Source organism: Schistocerca serialis, chromosome 2 (genome assembly GCF_023864345.2).
Source record: "Schistocerca serialis cubense isolate TAMUIC-IGC-003099 chromosome 2, iqSchSeri2.2, whole genome shotgun sequence".
Classification (NCBI taxonomy): domain Eukaryota; kingdom Metazoa; phylum Arthropoda; class Insecta; order Orthoptera; family Acrididae; genus Schistocerca; species Schistocerca serialis.
The window spans coordinates 626,163,446-626,177,504 of NC_064639.1; positions in this window are offsets into that span (position 1 = coordinate 626,163,446).

Below are 14,059 nucleotides of genomic sequence, written 5' to 3' on the forward strand. Positions count from 1 at the left end.
CGTTCTGTTGCTGAGTGTTTCCATTCCATGATTAATGTGATTTGAAGAGAAGTAATAAAATGAGCTCTAACATGGAAAGTAAGCGTTTCCGGACACATGTCCACATAAAATATTTTCTTTCTTTGTGTGTGAGGAATGTTTCCTGAAAGTTTGGCCGTACCTTTTTGTAGCAACCTGTATACTTTCAGCGTTTCAGCTGTACCGCTTCGTTGACAACGAGACATGAATTACTGCTGCTTCCCCAAAACATCAATAACAGCAGAACATCAATTGTAAACACAGAATCGAGCTACAGTCAACGACCGCCGCTCGTTGTAATGTACGTCGCTTTAGTGCTGGATCCAGAGCGAGATAATCCGTTGGGAGGTGATGGCTCTGACGAGACGATGTCGTGCCAACTAGGACGGACTATTCTCCATTACCAACTGTGCAAAAGCCGAGCTACGATTTATCTCTCAGTATGTATTTACAAGGAAACGCGAAGTAGTCGTCTATCAGATCTGCCTTGTTTAACGTGCTTGTTATCAGTTTATCTCAAAATCAGCCACCGGATGAAACGCTGAGGGAACTTTCATTAAAGGAATTAAATTATTCACAGGAAGTGGCAAGGGGGCAGAGACGTTCAAATGTCAAATCGGCCATTCTGATTGTGGAAGATGACGATTAAAACAGATTAAGCACAATGTCGGATTGGATCAGCATGTGAAAGGAAATTAGCTGTGTGCGTCTCAAATGAATCGTTCCGACTCTTGCTTTAAATAATTTGGGGAAAAAAACATAAACTGTAAAATGGCTTCCCCGTGACTGGGAATGTCTGACATGGTGTGTGACAGTGGTGGTGAATTGCTCTACCTACCCAACCCCTAGGGCTGGACGCTATCGTACACAAGCGGGCAGCCGCAGTCGCCTTCAGAGCTTGGCTCAATACTTTCGTTCTTAGCTTCGCTTCATCACGCCGACTCGGCAACAGGAAACAAAATGCTGGAATCGGCAGTTGGAAACGTCACGTGCTTGCAGTCAAGGAGGTTCTGGAAGAAAACGAAAAACCTGGCTGGGGAAAAATGCTCAGCAGAAAGAAAGGGAGCACATGGATAGCAAGTCCCACAAACTAGCGTAACAATTAGCCAGACATATGAAAAAAATGCAGATATATTCTTCAATATCAGGGTTCTGAAAGTACAAAAAGGAAACAGTGCGTGATACGGTACCGTTCACTGTACAAAAGAGGTACTGTAGTCTCTGTGTTATCATATAATATAAATAAAGCACACACGGTGGTACCTAATTTACTAATTCTCCCACAACGAGAAACAGGACAGCTTAGAAATAGTTTGTCCAACTAATGTACATCACCAGATAACGTATAACAAACGACGGAGTTATCTGATTCCACGTAAAAAATTTGAGAGGTAAATAAATGTATTCAAGCGTTTATACCTACCTTTGCGAAAATAGAGTACTTCTTCAGTCACTATGAGTTCTAAAAGACACATTCTAGAGCTAAGACAATGCGATGTAAAAATAAAAGATTAATGAATAGTTATTATCATTTAGAGTTGGAAAGAACACACAGAAAATGTTGTGGGGCAAGGCTAACCAAAGACTGCGTTTTATTGGCAGGACACTTAGAAAATGTAACAAACCTACCAAGGAGACTGCCTACACTAACTACGCTTGTCCGTCCTCTTTTAGAATACTGCTGCGCGGTGTGAGATCCTCACCAGACAGGACTGACGGAGTACATCGAAAAAGTTCAAAGGAAGGCAGCACGTTTTGTATTATAGCGGAATATCGGAGAGAGTGTTACGGAAATGATACAGGAATTGGGCTCGACATCATTAAAAGAAAGGCGTTTTCCGTTGCGACGGAATCTTCTCACGAAATTCCAATCACCAACTTTCTCCTCCGAATGCGAAAATATTTTGTTGACGCCGACCTACATAGGGAGGAACGATCATCACGATAAAATAAGGGAAATCAGAGCTCGTACGGAAAGATATAGGTGTTCATTCTTTCCGCGCGCTATACGAGATTGGAATAATAGAGAATTGTGAAGGTGGTTCGATGAACCCTCTGCCAGGCACCAAAATGTGATTTGCAGAGTATCCACGTAGATGTAGATGAATGTTATGTAATCTATGTTAAGCATATGGTTACACCTATCGTGATTATACAAGCTAATTGGAAGACTGGTCTAATACATATTTGAGTAAAAGCATGCCGAAAACTATAGTGGAAACATCGCAAACAGTATACAATCTGCTAGAAGAGCAATTAAAACGGGCGTCCCAAGGGGCTCAACCATGGATCCTTTGTTCTTCTTAATTACGTTAACGTAATACCATTTTTTTTGAATGGAGAGGCAAAAGCTATCTAATACAGCTATTACCAAGCAGAGACTGAAAACAACAGAGAAAATGTCAAATGATGTTTGTCTAAATGTTACTGACTGATTTTGCACAAATGTGGCTTAAGAAAAGCAGCACATCTAATTTAGCACTATCTAAAATGTAATAACTCTGATTAATACAATGTATCACAAGAAATAATGCAGAGGGAAGGGCTACACGTTGTGGAATGTACACTTTTACGAAAGCTTAGCTGGAAAAAATATACACATCTCGCTAAGTCGTTTAGGAGAAGTTACTCATAACACGAAGATTTGTCGACTTTGAAGACGAAGAAATCGCAAGGTTACATATGTTCATGGAAATATTGATCTGAAAGTAACACGTAATCATCTGTAGAAAGTTGTAAGTAAATACTATGCAAATTAATCTACTGAACATGTAAGCTTTAGTCTTCTGGAAATCTTAATCAAGTACACGATAGAAGTGTAACACTGCACTGTAGCTATCTTTGTTTCCATGAAACTAGTGCACGTTCGTACACCTCTTTAAGTAAAATATTGCACCACTTCTCACGCACGTCATTGTTCTGTAGCCCGTTCGGCCCATTAGTGTTGACGCAGGTCATTTTTCCATACTTAGCTCTCCGTGAACAATCTCGACATGATGCATTTGTCAGTTTGGATGAGTTCATCAGCCGTAGACAGATCGTTAACGATGTACCTGAACGATGGTGGTCCTGGAAACAGCACTCACGGTGTTATAACCTCTGAAGGCAATGAAATATATTTATGTGAATTTCATTGTGCTGCCACGCTGATATGACAAGACCTTTCCGTGATTCGGTGTTACTCTGCTAAGGCAAAAATTGTAGGAGAGTGTGATCACTGTTCGGAGGAGTCGTTGAGTGCCACGTTGATCGTCCATGGTATCTTACCTGAAACAAAAGGAAACAAAAATTAGTTACAGGTCAGCTGGTAGAACGCTCATCATTTATGTACAAAATTAATTTATGTATTGGTTTCCATAAAAAATTTATAGCTACTGTATATTACTCTTATATATTGGGGAAAGTCTCAATATGTTGCAGTAACGCAATTAGAATTACGTACGAGGTTCTCATTCCTGCGTGTTCCAGACTTTTGCTGAAGCCATTAGAAATATTAACAAGAGCCTCACAGTAAATTAACGTATTGGCGAAATTCATTGTCACCAAGGCATTTGGATGTTTGAGAGTACTTGTGATGCCTGTAAATGCGATTGATTGTAGAAGTAATCAATACGCACAACATTCTAATGAATGAGTCTAGCTTAGGCACAGACAGAAGTGAGATGCAGAGGAATGTAATATGTTTCGACTTTGTATGCCTGGACTAACGATGACCTGACAGACAGCAGGACGCTGTTCAAAGCTCTTGTATACCGGACAGTAATTTTTAAGAGGAAGAAAGAAATAGCCGATCACTAAACTGTAAACGGGCAAAGTATGTAGATGTATTTATTAAGAAATTTATGCAGTTGTTGTGTGCTCGACAAATTTCAAAAGATAACATTTTTTGTGAATGTAAAGTCCGGTGCCAATAATTAAATAACTATCTGAACGTGGAAATAGCTTTCATGAAAGAAACAGCGGCAATGATAACACCATATACAAAGGGACAAAATTTTGTTCTTTTTTCCGTTACTGAGATAATCACAAGAATATTTCATAATATAGACAGTGGCAGCCTCAGACCGATCGTCTTCAGACTCTCTAAGAAAGACGAAAAAGGGAAAGTCACAGCAGAACCGGTACATTCTACAGTTAGACAATGCAATAAACACCAAACAATGTCATCGCAACGGCATACGCATCACGCAGTGACCCAGCACATGTAACTATCGTGCGTAGTCACATTGAGTTACGCTATCAAAATGAGCTGAATACAACATTCCTCTACCTCATGTTCCGATAAGTGTATTACGCGCATTGTATATGATGGTTGATCAACCAGGTTGTGAAGTTCCATAAGCATTAAAAATTCGTAAAAAGGCTGCATTTTCATACAAATGTGTCTTTAAATATAGAAGAAAATTTTATTTGCAAATTGAAAAAGGCAACTAACACGAAAAAACATAAAAATGCGGCTACTGTAGAATAGGTAGTGACCTGAAAATACACCAAAAATATTAAATGAATAGATATTTTGTTAAGATTGTAATAAAAGGAGCTAAACATAGAAACATTACGAAAAGACCGAGTTTAAAGGAGAGGGACTATTTATAAAACATACAGGGACATGAAATAAACTGCCCATTGAGCAAGCTGACATGAATGTGGCGCGGTAGTTTCGGATTGAAGTGTTGGCGGTAGAGTATAGTTTTATTTATTCGAGGAAACAGTCCTAAATCTTCAAGCAATAAAGTGCACTCTAAAGTGAGAGGACGAAGCCTGTTTGTATTGATGCTCTAAACTGGTAGATATAGCCATTTTAATCCTTCCGATCGTTAGTTCATTTGGTTTGCATATAAACAGTACGCATTACTGAGAAAAAAGTGTGTTTATAGATGGCGGATCTCGCTAACACCAGCTCGAACAAATCCTCGGCCGTTCTCGGACTTTACATTAATTAGCTCCAGCTCTTTACTCGCCTCATTACGCCGAAGGGGAAAGCTCATCGGCTTGCTTGGGTGATCGCATCGTCCTTTCGAAGGATTATCCCGCACACACGAGCAAAAAACTCTTAGCCAGTATCCAACACGTCGTCAATTAAACGCGGTTCTTCAGAATGAGTACCTTTAGTAATTTATTAACTTTCATTTTAATAAAACTTCTGGAATATTAGCCTTTCAGCCATTTAACAGTCGCTTAATCTCTTTCATATTTCATACCGGCTGCCACCATTACGAGCCAGCCGCTCGCCTCGTAGAGAAATTACGTGGCATTCAGCTGCTTATCCCATAACCCGGACATTGCGCTCTTGTTAATAACGGTTATTTCATTCATATTGGACGGCCGTCTCCGCTACTATCGGGTACCAATGACTACGACGGTGCAACACCATCAGGTTTTGATGTGGCAGCAGGAATAAAGGTGCGTTGTACATCTGACGCATAGTGGAACATCTGCATTTACATCTATACTCCGCAAGGGATCTTACACTGTGTACCAGAGCGTGCTTCTGGTATCATTATCATTTCGTTGCCTTCAGTATCCCATTAACGAATGGGGCGTGGAGAGAAAGAATGAAGGCAAGCCTCAGTATGAACTCCAATTTCTCGAACTGTCTCGTGGTGGTCATCAAGCGGGACGTAAGTAGGAAGATGTAATAGATTACCCGACACTTCTTGGAACCTCGCTCTCGAAGTTTCAACAGGAAAACTCTCCGCGATGGACAACGCCTCTTTTGGAACGTCTGAAATGGCGTTTGTTGAGCATCTCCGTAACGTTCTCGCTCAAAATAAGCAAACTCGTGGCGAAACGTAGCGCTACCGATTGGATATTCTCCACCTTTTCCATTAATTCTACTTGGTAAGAGTCGCACTCTTTTTAACTCTGGAAATGGAAAGATATGCACTTTGAGAATGAAGACTCGTTTCTCCAACCTAAGAAGACGATGAAGACGAAGTGAGAGACGAATTTAATGCAGACTAGAAGAGGAATTAGGAGATATAACAAGGCAAGATGTGAACACAAAAGTGGGGAAAGAAGACACTTTTAGGCAGACGGTAGGAAAGGAAAGCCTGTATGATATATAGAATAAAAATGGACAAAGACTTACTTACTTTTCCACGCGGAATGTAATGGTCGTGAAGAGTACATGGTTCCAGAACTTATGAAAGCCAAATGGTGCTTGCCAGATGGTACCACTCACAATAAAATCGACCGCGTAATAAATGACTGGATTATGAATCTGACATCTATGAGGAGAGCTGACAGCAGGTCGTATCGTGGTGTGGTTAGAGTGAAATGCAGACAACGCACTGCGGTCTTTAGATCCGGAGTGAAGAGGAAAGCTCCAAGAAGAAAAAACAAGCTTGATGCTGAACAAAACTGGATATTGGAAGGTGTTGAAGGGAAATGGGCATGATGAAAGATGCTCTACAAGAAACCGCAGAAGCAGTTTTGGATACAGCTGAAATGGTGGGAAGGGCTGTATAATTTGACGAAGATTACAAAAAGGCAATGGCGAAGAGAAATGAATTAAGAAAGATAATGATAAATGGCGGAGCAAAGATCTAATACAGAAGAATTTACAAGGAAAGGGAGCGAGGCAGACAGAATCTTTAGAAAAAAGAAATGAAAATCAGAGAAGAAACGGATTACGGAGATAGAAGAAGAATATAACGACCAAGAAGTAAGGAAATTCTACAAAAGAGTTCAGGAACTGAAGAAATGTTTCCAACCACGTACTGTATTCTACAGAGATAAAGAACGAAATTTTATAGGAGGAGAAGTGATTCTAGATCGTTGGACTCAGTATTTCAGTGAAAAGCTGAAGGTTACTATTGAGATAGAAATATCGGAAGAAAATGAGACAAAGAGCGACTAGCCATGGTGAAATACCTGCCCGCAAACCAACCAAAAGGAATTACGTGAAATGTATCCGCAGTTACAAAAGGAAGTTAAGTTGGCAATAAAAAGCCTGATGAGTGATACGGGTCCAGAAACGATGACATTTCAGCAGAGATGGTCAACGTTGGGGATGAACATCTGACATGTCTTGTCCATCAACTGATGGTTGAAATATGAGAAAAAGGATTGATGCCGAACCAATGCAACTTGGACATTTTTTGTCCGATTCATGAGAAGGTCAAAGCAAATTGTGAAAATTACAGCGGCACCACTTTGCTCAGGGTTTTGTACAGTCTTGGACAATGTCATTGCAATGAGACTCTCTCCAATTGCAGAAGAGACATTTGAAGATAATCAGTGTGGTTTTCGACAGGGCAAATTAACAGCTGACCGTATCTTCACCATATGGGAATCACCAAAAATTGCTATCGATATAATGTGGATGTACATCAGCTCTTTGCAGATTTCAAACAGGCGTATGATAATATTCAAATGAAAAAGCTGTATCAGACAAACAGATGTGAAATTTCCATACGAACTATTGAAATTAACCAAAAGTTACGACGGGGGATGAGTTATCCACAATACTTTCCAACATAGTGGTGGAGAAAGTGATGACAAGAGTGGACATAACTAATCCAGGTGGCACTCTGTTTAACTTTATGAGCCAAAATTTAGAATGTGCCGATGATGTTTGTATGCTTTCGAGAAGATTAATAGAGCTGGAAGAAGGATTTGGCAGACTAGATAAGGAGGCAGAAGAGTTGATGCTTCGAGTAAACGACACCAAAACACACTATCTCTTCGCTTCCAGGAAAAACGCTGCTGCTAAAGATAAATAAAAGGAAGTTACTGTCTATTGAACTGCTATGAGGTCGATAGTAACGCATGGCTCGGAAACACGGACAGTGGCTGTGGCAGAAGAGGAGTACCTGAGGAGATGTGAGAGGAAAATGTTGAGAAAAAGTTTTGGAGCAATGAGTGAAGCAGGATAGAGGAGAATACGAGAAAACAAGGGTCTGAAAATGTTATACGATTTGCTGACCTAGATCACGAGCAAGAGAATGGGATGGGTGGGCTATGTAGAGCGAAAGTCAGAGGACAGGTGTGTAAAGGAGGTATACAAAGAAAATCTAGGTGGCAGTAGGTGCAAAGGGAGATCACGGAAACGGTGGCTGTATTATGTGGAGAATGACTTGAGGAAGATGGAAGTAAGAAGATGGAGAAACCGAACAGAAGATCGTCAATAATGGGCTGCGATCGTTAGTGGATGAGGCCTTACATGGGCTGTAGTACTAAAGAGTACATAAGTTACTGCTCAAATATTCGAATGCAGTGCAGGTGATTGGTACTGTCGATTCTAATATTGTAATACAAGGCTAGCCACCTGACTATAAAAAAGGTTCTTTGAACTGTGTTCTCCATCGACAATCCTTAATTTTATCGGAGGGATGCTTTGATATCTTCAGTAATAACTGATACTGTAGGGATTACTTGGGAAGACAAGTTCTGGGGCAGTCCGTGTCATTAATGTATTTCAGTTAATTAGAGCACCAAGTAGTGACACATGGACAAAGAACATGCAATATATCAATAACTTTTTCAAAAGAAAAAAATAACTTATTGTTTTTTTTTTTTCAAATCTTAAGAATGGGAAGCAAAGGTACTTGTTTTAGCTATGATCTATTAATGGAAATCATCCTCGCATTCGACTGTAGTGGTTTTGGGAGAATTGATGAAGATGACTGAAAAAGTTAAACAACAGGTTTGAGTTAACAGTTTTTCATACTTTTCCGTTCATTTTTCGTGATTGAAAATTACCATAATACATTCAAGCATGGATAAAGCATTAAGGTAGGAATAGTATAGCATATAGAAACCTGTGTGACAAGCTCAAACCGTGTGCCAGATTGTTGCATACACCTCGCTTGATATGGAGAAGTGCAACAGCCGTTCTGAAATTTTTCAGTTGAAAATAGCCTGCAAGAACCTTTCGATGACGTTATGAAGTTGCTGAAATCAGTAGCCACGATCCCAATGACAACGTGTGACGCAGAGAGATATTTTTACACCTCGTCGCGGATCAAAACGTTTCTTAGAAGAACCGTAGATGTAGGTAGGCTGTCTGCTGTTGCCATACTATCTAATGAAAAGTAAATGGTCCACAGGCTTCCAGATCTCAACGAGATAGTCACATACAGATTCACCACGAAAGAGGAGTGGAGAATGGATTTTCTATGTAAATATACTTCTACAGCTGATTAAACCCCATGAACGTCTTCACGCTCATTTTAAAGGTAATTTTAGAGCTAACGAAGTATTTTAAGTAATTTAGAAATTTAAATTATTTGGAAAGTTAAACTGCGTGTACAGTAAAAGTAGTGAACCCCGTCATTTTAGGCACCAGCTGCCACTGCGGAATACACACACATCAAAAAACGTCTTGCATCACCCCAGTTCCCAGAACTCCTGAAGATAGACGCTGACTGTGGATATTGTATCACAGACACGGACCCTTTGACTATTCAGAGATGTCACTAAACCCGCCCAAAGATGTAAACAATCATGCATGGGCAGCGCCTATAAGAGGGAAGGGGTCAGACAGCCGATCAGTTCCAGTCGTTCCACCAGGAAGGAGGTACACAGGTCGTGTTGCCTGTAGTTCAACCATGCCTAGACGGTCAGTATCGCGGTAAGATCGCATCGCCATTGTTACTTTGTGCCAGGAAGGGCTCTCATAAAGGGAAGTGGGCAGTTGTCTCGGAGTGAACCAAAGCGATGTTGCTCGGACATGGAGGAGATACTGAGAGACAGGTTCTGTCAACGACGTCCATGGCGAGGTGCATGTTTGCAACCACGACACCATGCAGCACGGTACAAATGGGCCCAACAGCATGCCGAATGGACCGCTCAGGATAGGCATCGCGTTCTCTTCACCGATGAGTGTCGAATATGCCTCCAACCAGACAATCGTCGGAGACGTGTTTGTAGGCAACCCGGTCAGGCTGAACGCCTTAGGCACAGCTGTCCAGCAAATGGAGCAAAGTGGAGGTTTCCTGCTGTTTTGGGGTGGCGTTATGTGGGGCCGAAGTACGCCCCTGGTGGTCATGGATGGCGCCGTAACGGCTGTAAGATACGTGAATGCCATCCTCCGACCGATAGTGCAACCATATCGGCAGCATACTGGCGGAGCATTCGTCTTCATGGAAGACAATTCGCGCCCTCTTCGTGCACATCTTGTGAATGACTTCCTTCAGGATAACGACATCGCTTGACTAGAGTGGCTAGCATGCTCTCCAGATATGAACCCTATCGAACATTACAATGAAATGAACACCCTTAGCTGCTTACAGGCGTTGACGTACGTCGACGGGGACAGATGAATACGTGCGTCCCGACCGGGACTCAAAACCGGAATTTCCTGCTTACATGGCAGACGCTCTATCCATCTGAGCCACCGAGAACACAGAGGATAGCGCGACTGCAGGGGTTTATCTCTGGCACGCTTCCCGCGAAACCCACATTCTCAACATATTGTCCCGCACTACATTCATAGTGCCCCCGCCCATTATACTCATTACTCGCGACGCGTTGATATATATATATATATATATATATATATATATATATATATATATATATATATATATATATATATAGTCACCGATGGTATCTGTTCTTACGGACACGTCCGAAAGAACAGATACCATCTTAGTATACCTATCGAACATGTCTGGGATAGATTGGAAAGGGTTGTTTATGGACGACGTGACCCACCAACCACTCTGAGGGATGTACGCCGTATCGCCGTTGAGGAGTGGGACAATCTGGACCACCAGTACTTTGATGAACTTGTGTACAGTAGGGCACGACGTATACAGGCATGCATCAATGCAAGAGGACGTGTTACTGGGAATTAGAGGTACCGGTATGGACAGCAATCTGGACCACCACCTCTGAAGGTCTCGCAGTATGGTGGTACAACATGCAATGTGTGATTTTCATGAACATAAAAAGGGCGGAAATGATGTTTATGATGATCTCTATTACAATTTTCCGTACAGGTTCCGGAACTCTCGGAACTTAGGTATTGCAAAACTGTCTTTGATGTGTGTATATTACAACAATAATTTAGCGCAGAGACGCCTGACAAATTATGCAGGCTGGCTTGCTTCAGGACTTTAGAGCGACCTTTTCAGCAGCCGCAGCTTTAACTTACTCTGATCCCGAGTGGTGATACGGTTGTCGGCCTCGTAACTAAACGTGCTATTTGTCAGCTCGAGGTTCAAATATAGGCCCCGGGAACGGCGACGCCGGCGCCCTGTAAGCACGCCGTACATCGATACAAAGTGGCCATAACCATCCGGTGCGGGCCGCGGTGCGCCGCCGGGTACCGAGATGCTTTTTTACGATGCACGCCGGCTTTCAGGCCCCAGATTTTGTGGAATACCGCGGCTCGTGAAGTTAGCCAATTCCTTAAAATTTAGAGCCGCCTCTCCCAAGAGAACTTCTAACAATGCAAAAAGAAGAGGTTCGTTGTTTTATAGCAAGGCAGAGGCGTTACAGTCAGTATGCAAACGCTGCTGGGTCCGAAAGTGCACTGATGGAGGAACTCGGTATTGATCACAGAATTACTTTGCTTACTACGCTGTCAGGATCCATGCTTACTGTACATGTTTTTCTTGTTTCAAATATTTGAGAATTTTTTGTATACATGGTGAATGAGCTGCCCCTAAAGCTATGCTATATCTGGCCTTTAAAATCCACGCGCGAGATTTTCACATTCCGTCGCTCGCTATGCGCGAAGTGTTAGTACTACAGAAAAAATGAATGTTGTGTTTTTGAAGTAAATTTAACGTAGTTAAATTTTGCGCTGGGAGACGTTTTCGCTGAGGCTCACGGTTTTCGAGTTTATTCTCAAACCCACCTCCACCCCCACAATTATCCATCAGCAATAAAGATTTCTAGTATGATGTTCGTTGCAGTCCGTCCTACCACAGCACAAAAATTTACGACTACACAAAGTAATATCGATATTCGAACTTTTATGGTCTCTTATAATTGGACTGTCTCGCCACCAGCATAATGGACTATTTCGTTAACATTATTAATTTTTACGTGCCCCTGAGAATAATGAAAGAAAAAACACTTTAGTAAACGTTATTTTAAAACCATTTACGTTGACAATGTGATTCAAACTTAACCCTTACAACCACACTAGTTTTGTAGTCAGAAGGCCCGACGAATACAACGACGTAATTGTTTATTTTATGCTCTTAAAATTCACAAAATTATTAGGTGAAATTTACACGAACTTTTGTATTATAATTTGTAAGTCCCCGACTAAGCTGGAGGCGTAAAAGGCCAGTCAAAGAAGATAAAAAACGGGTGAATGTGGGAAATAATTTGTGCAGGGGTGTGAATGCCATGAGCAACATACAAGAATTTCTGACCGGTGGAGGTTGAATATGGCAGGGGGTGTGCGTTTGTAGGTCGCTTTCGTACGTTTTTCTTGACTAACTCGAAAACTATGGCCTCTAACAAAAACGTATCCTGGTACAAAATTTAACTATCTCAAAACTTCTACAAAAAAGGTCCTGTTCATTTTTTTCTGTAGGACCAACAGTTGGCGCGTAGCGAGCGAGAGAATATGAAAATCTCATTCGTGGTTTTTGAGGACCAAATATAACATCGCGGGTTGCATAAAATGGCAGAGTTAAGGACAGCTGAATCATCCTGTGTGGCTTTCGACCTCTAGCGCAGATCACCTTCAGATCCAAAACTGGGAAAAACAAGTTGTTTTTGGTGTGTGCGTTAGTTGGAAATTAGTTACCTAAATAAAAAATTATAATGAGTGACCCAGACTGTGTTTTATTTTTACTATGCTAGTAGTAAAACTTTATTGGCAAAACAAACAACGGCCAAAGGCGATGAAAGGTCGTGGGAAGGAAGTCGGTATGAAAATCAAATAAAAAATTAGCTGGGTACATTACACGATGAAGAAGCTACAGAACCAAATGTTAGGTTAGTCACGGCACAATCACCTCAAACAATTCCCTAGAGTCCTTAAATAAAGTTTCATAATCAAGGAATCGAACAATCTAGGTACCTTTGGTGTAAAACATGCTGACTGATGAGGGGGGGTCCAGTGTCGTACTGAAGCGAAAGTTGTTGCTGAATAATTTGTTTCCACATATACTGCGTCATGTTTAGGCACAAAATACAAGGGAACAAATATTTCCATTATACAATTCGCGTCGTTTCAGAGCGTTTAGCAGCACGTTGAACTCAGCGCACCTGAGGTTGACGTTTGAAAGCACGGTCCGTGTGCCGAAGACTTTACCATCTTATAGTTCACGCAGTGATCAAAAAAGAGTAAAACAAGAGAGTTGAAGGTGCGAAAGAGGCATATGTGCAGTACCGTGACGTTTACACAGAATATCTTGCTTAAGGATTCGCTAAGTTGTGTAGCGTTATACTCGCAAGTGAGACTCTAGTCAACGATATAGGAATGTAGCTTGTAGACAGTAATACAGAAGAACGACCTTCTACATTACAGTTTGAACTAGTTTTCTTGAAACCATGTTTTCGTAATTGGATTTCCTCTAAGAAATAAATCGGTGCCCGCAATTCGCATTCAAGAACTATATTTATCCCAGGTATTTATAATCTGCCTTGAGTTCTCCGTAAAAATTACACAACGTATAATCGAGTTTACAATTACACTCCTGGAAATTGAAATAAGAACACCGTGAATTCATTGTCCCAGGAAGGGGAAACTTTATTGACACATTCCTGGGGTCAGATACATCACATGATCACACTGACAGAACCACAGGCACATAGACACAGGCAACAGAGCATGCACAATGTCGGCACTAGTACAGTGTATATCCACCTTTCGCAGCAATGCAGGCTGCTATTCTCCCATGGAGACGATCGTAGAGATGCTGGATGTAGTCCTGTGGAACGGCTTGCCATGCCATTTCCACCTGGCGCCTCAGTTGGACCAGCGTTCGTGCTGGACGTGCAGACCGCGTGAGACGACGCTTCATCCAGTCCCAAACATGCTCAATGGGGGACAGATCCGGAGATCTTGCTGGCCAGGGTAGTTGACTTACACCTTCTAGAGCACGTTGGGTGGCACGGGATACAT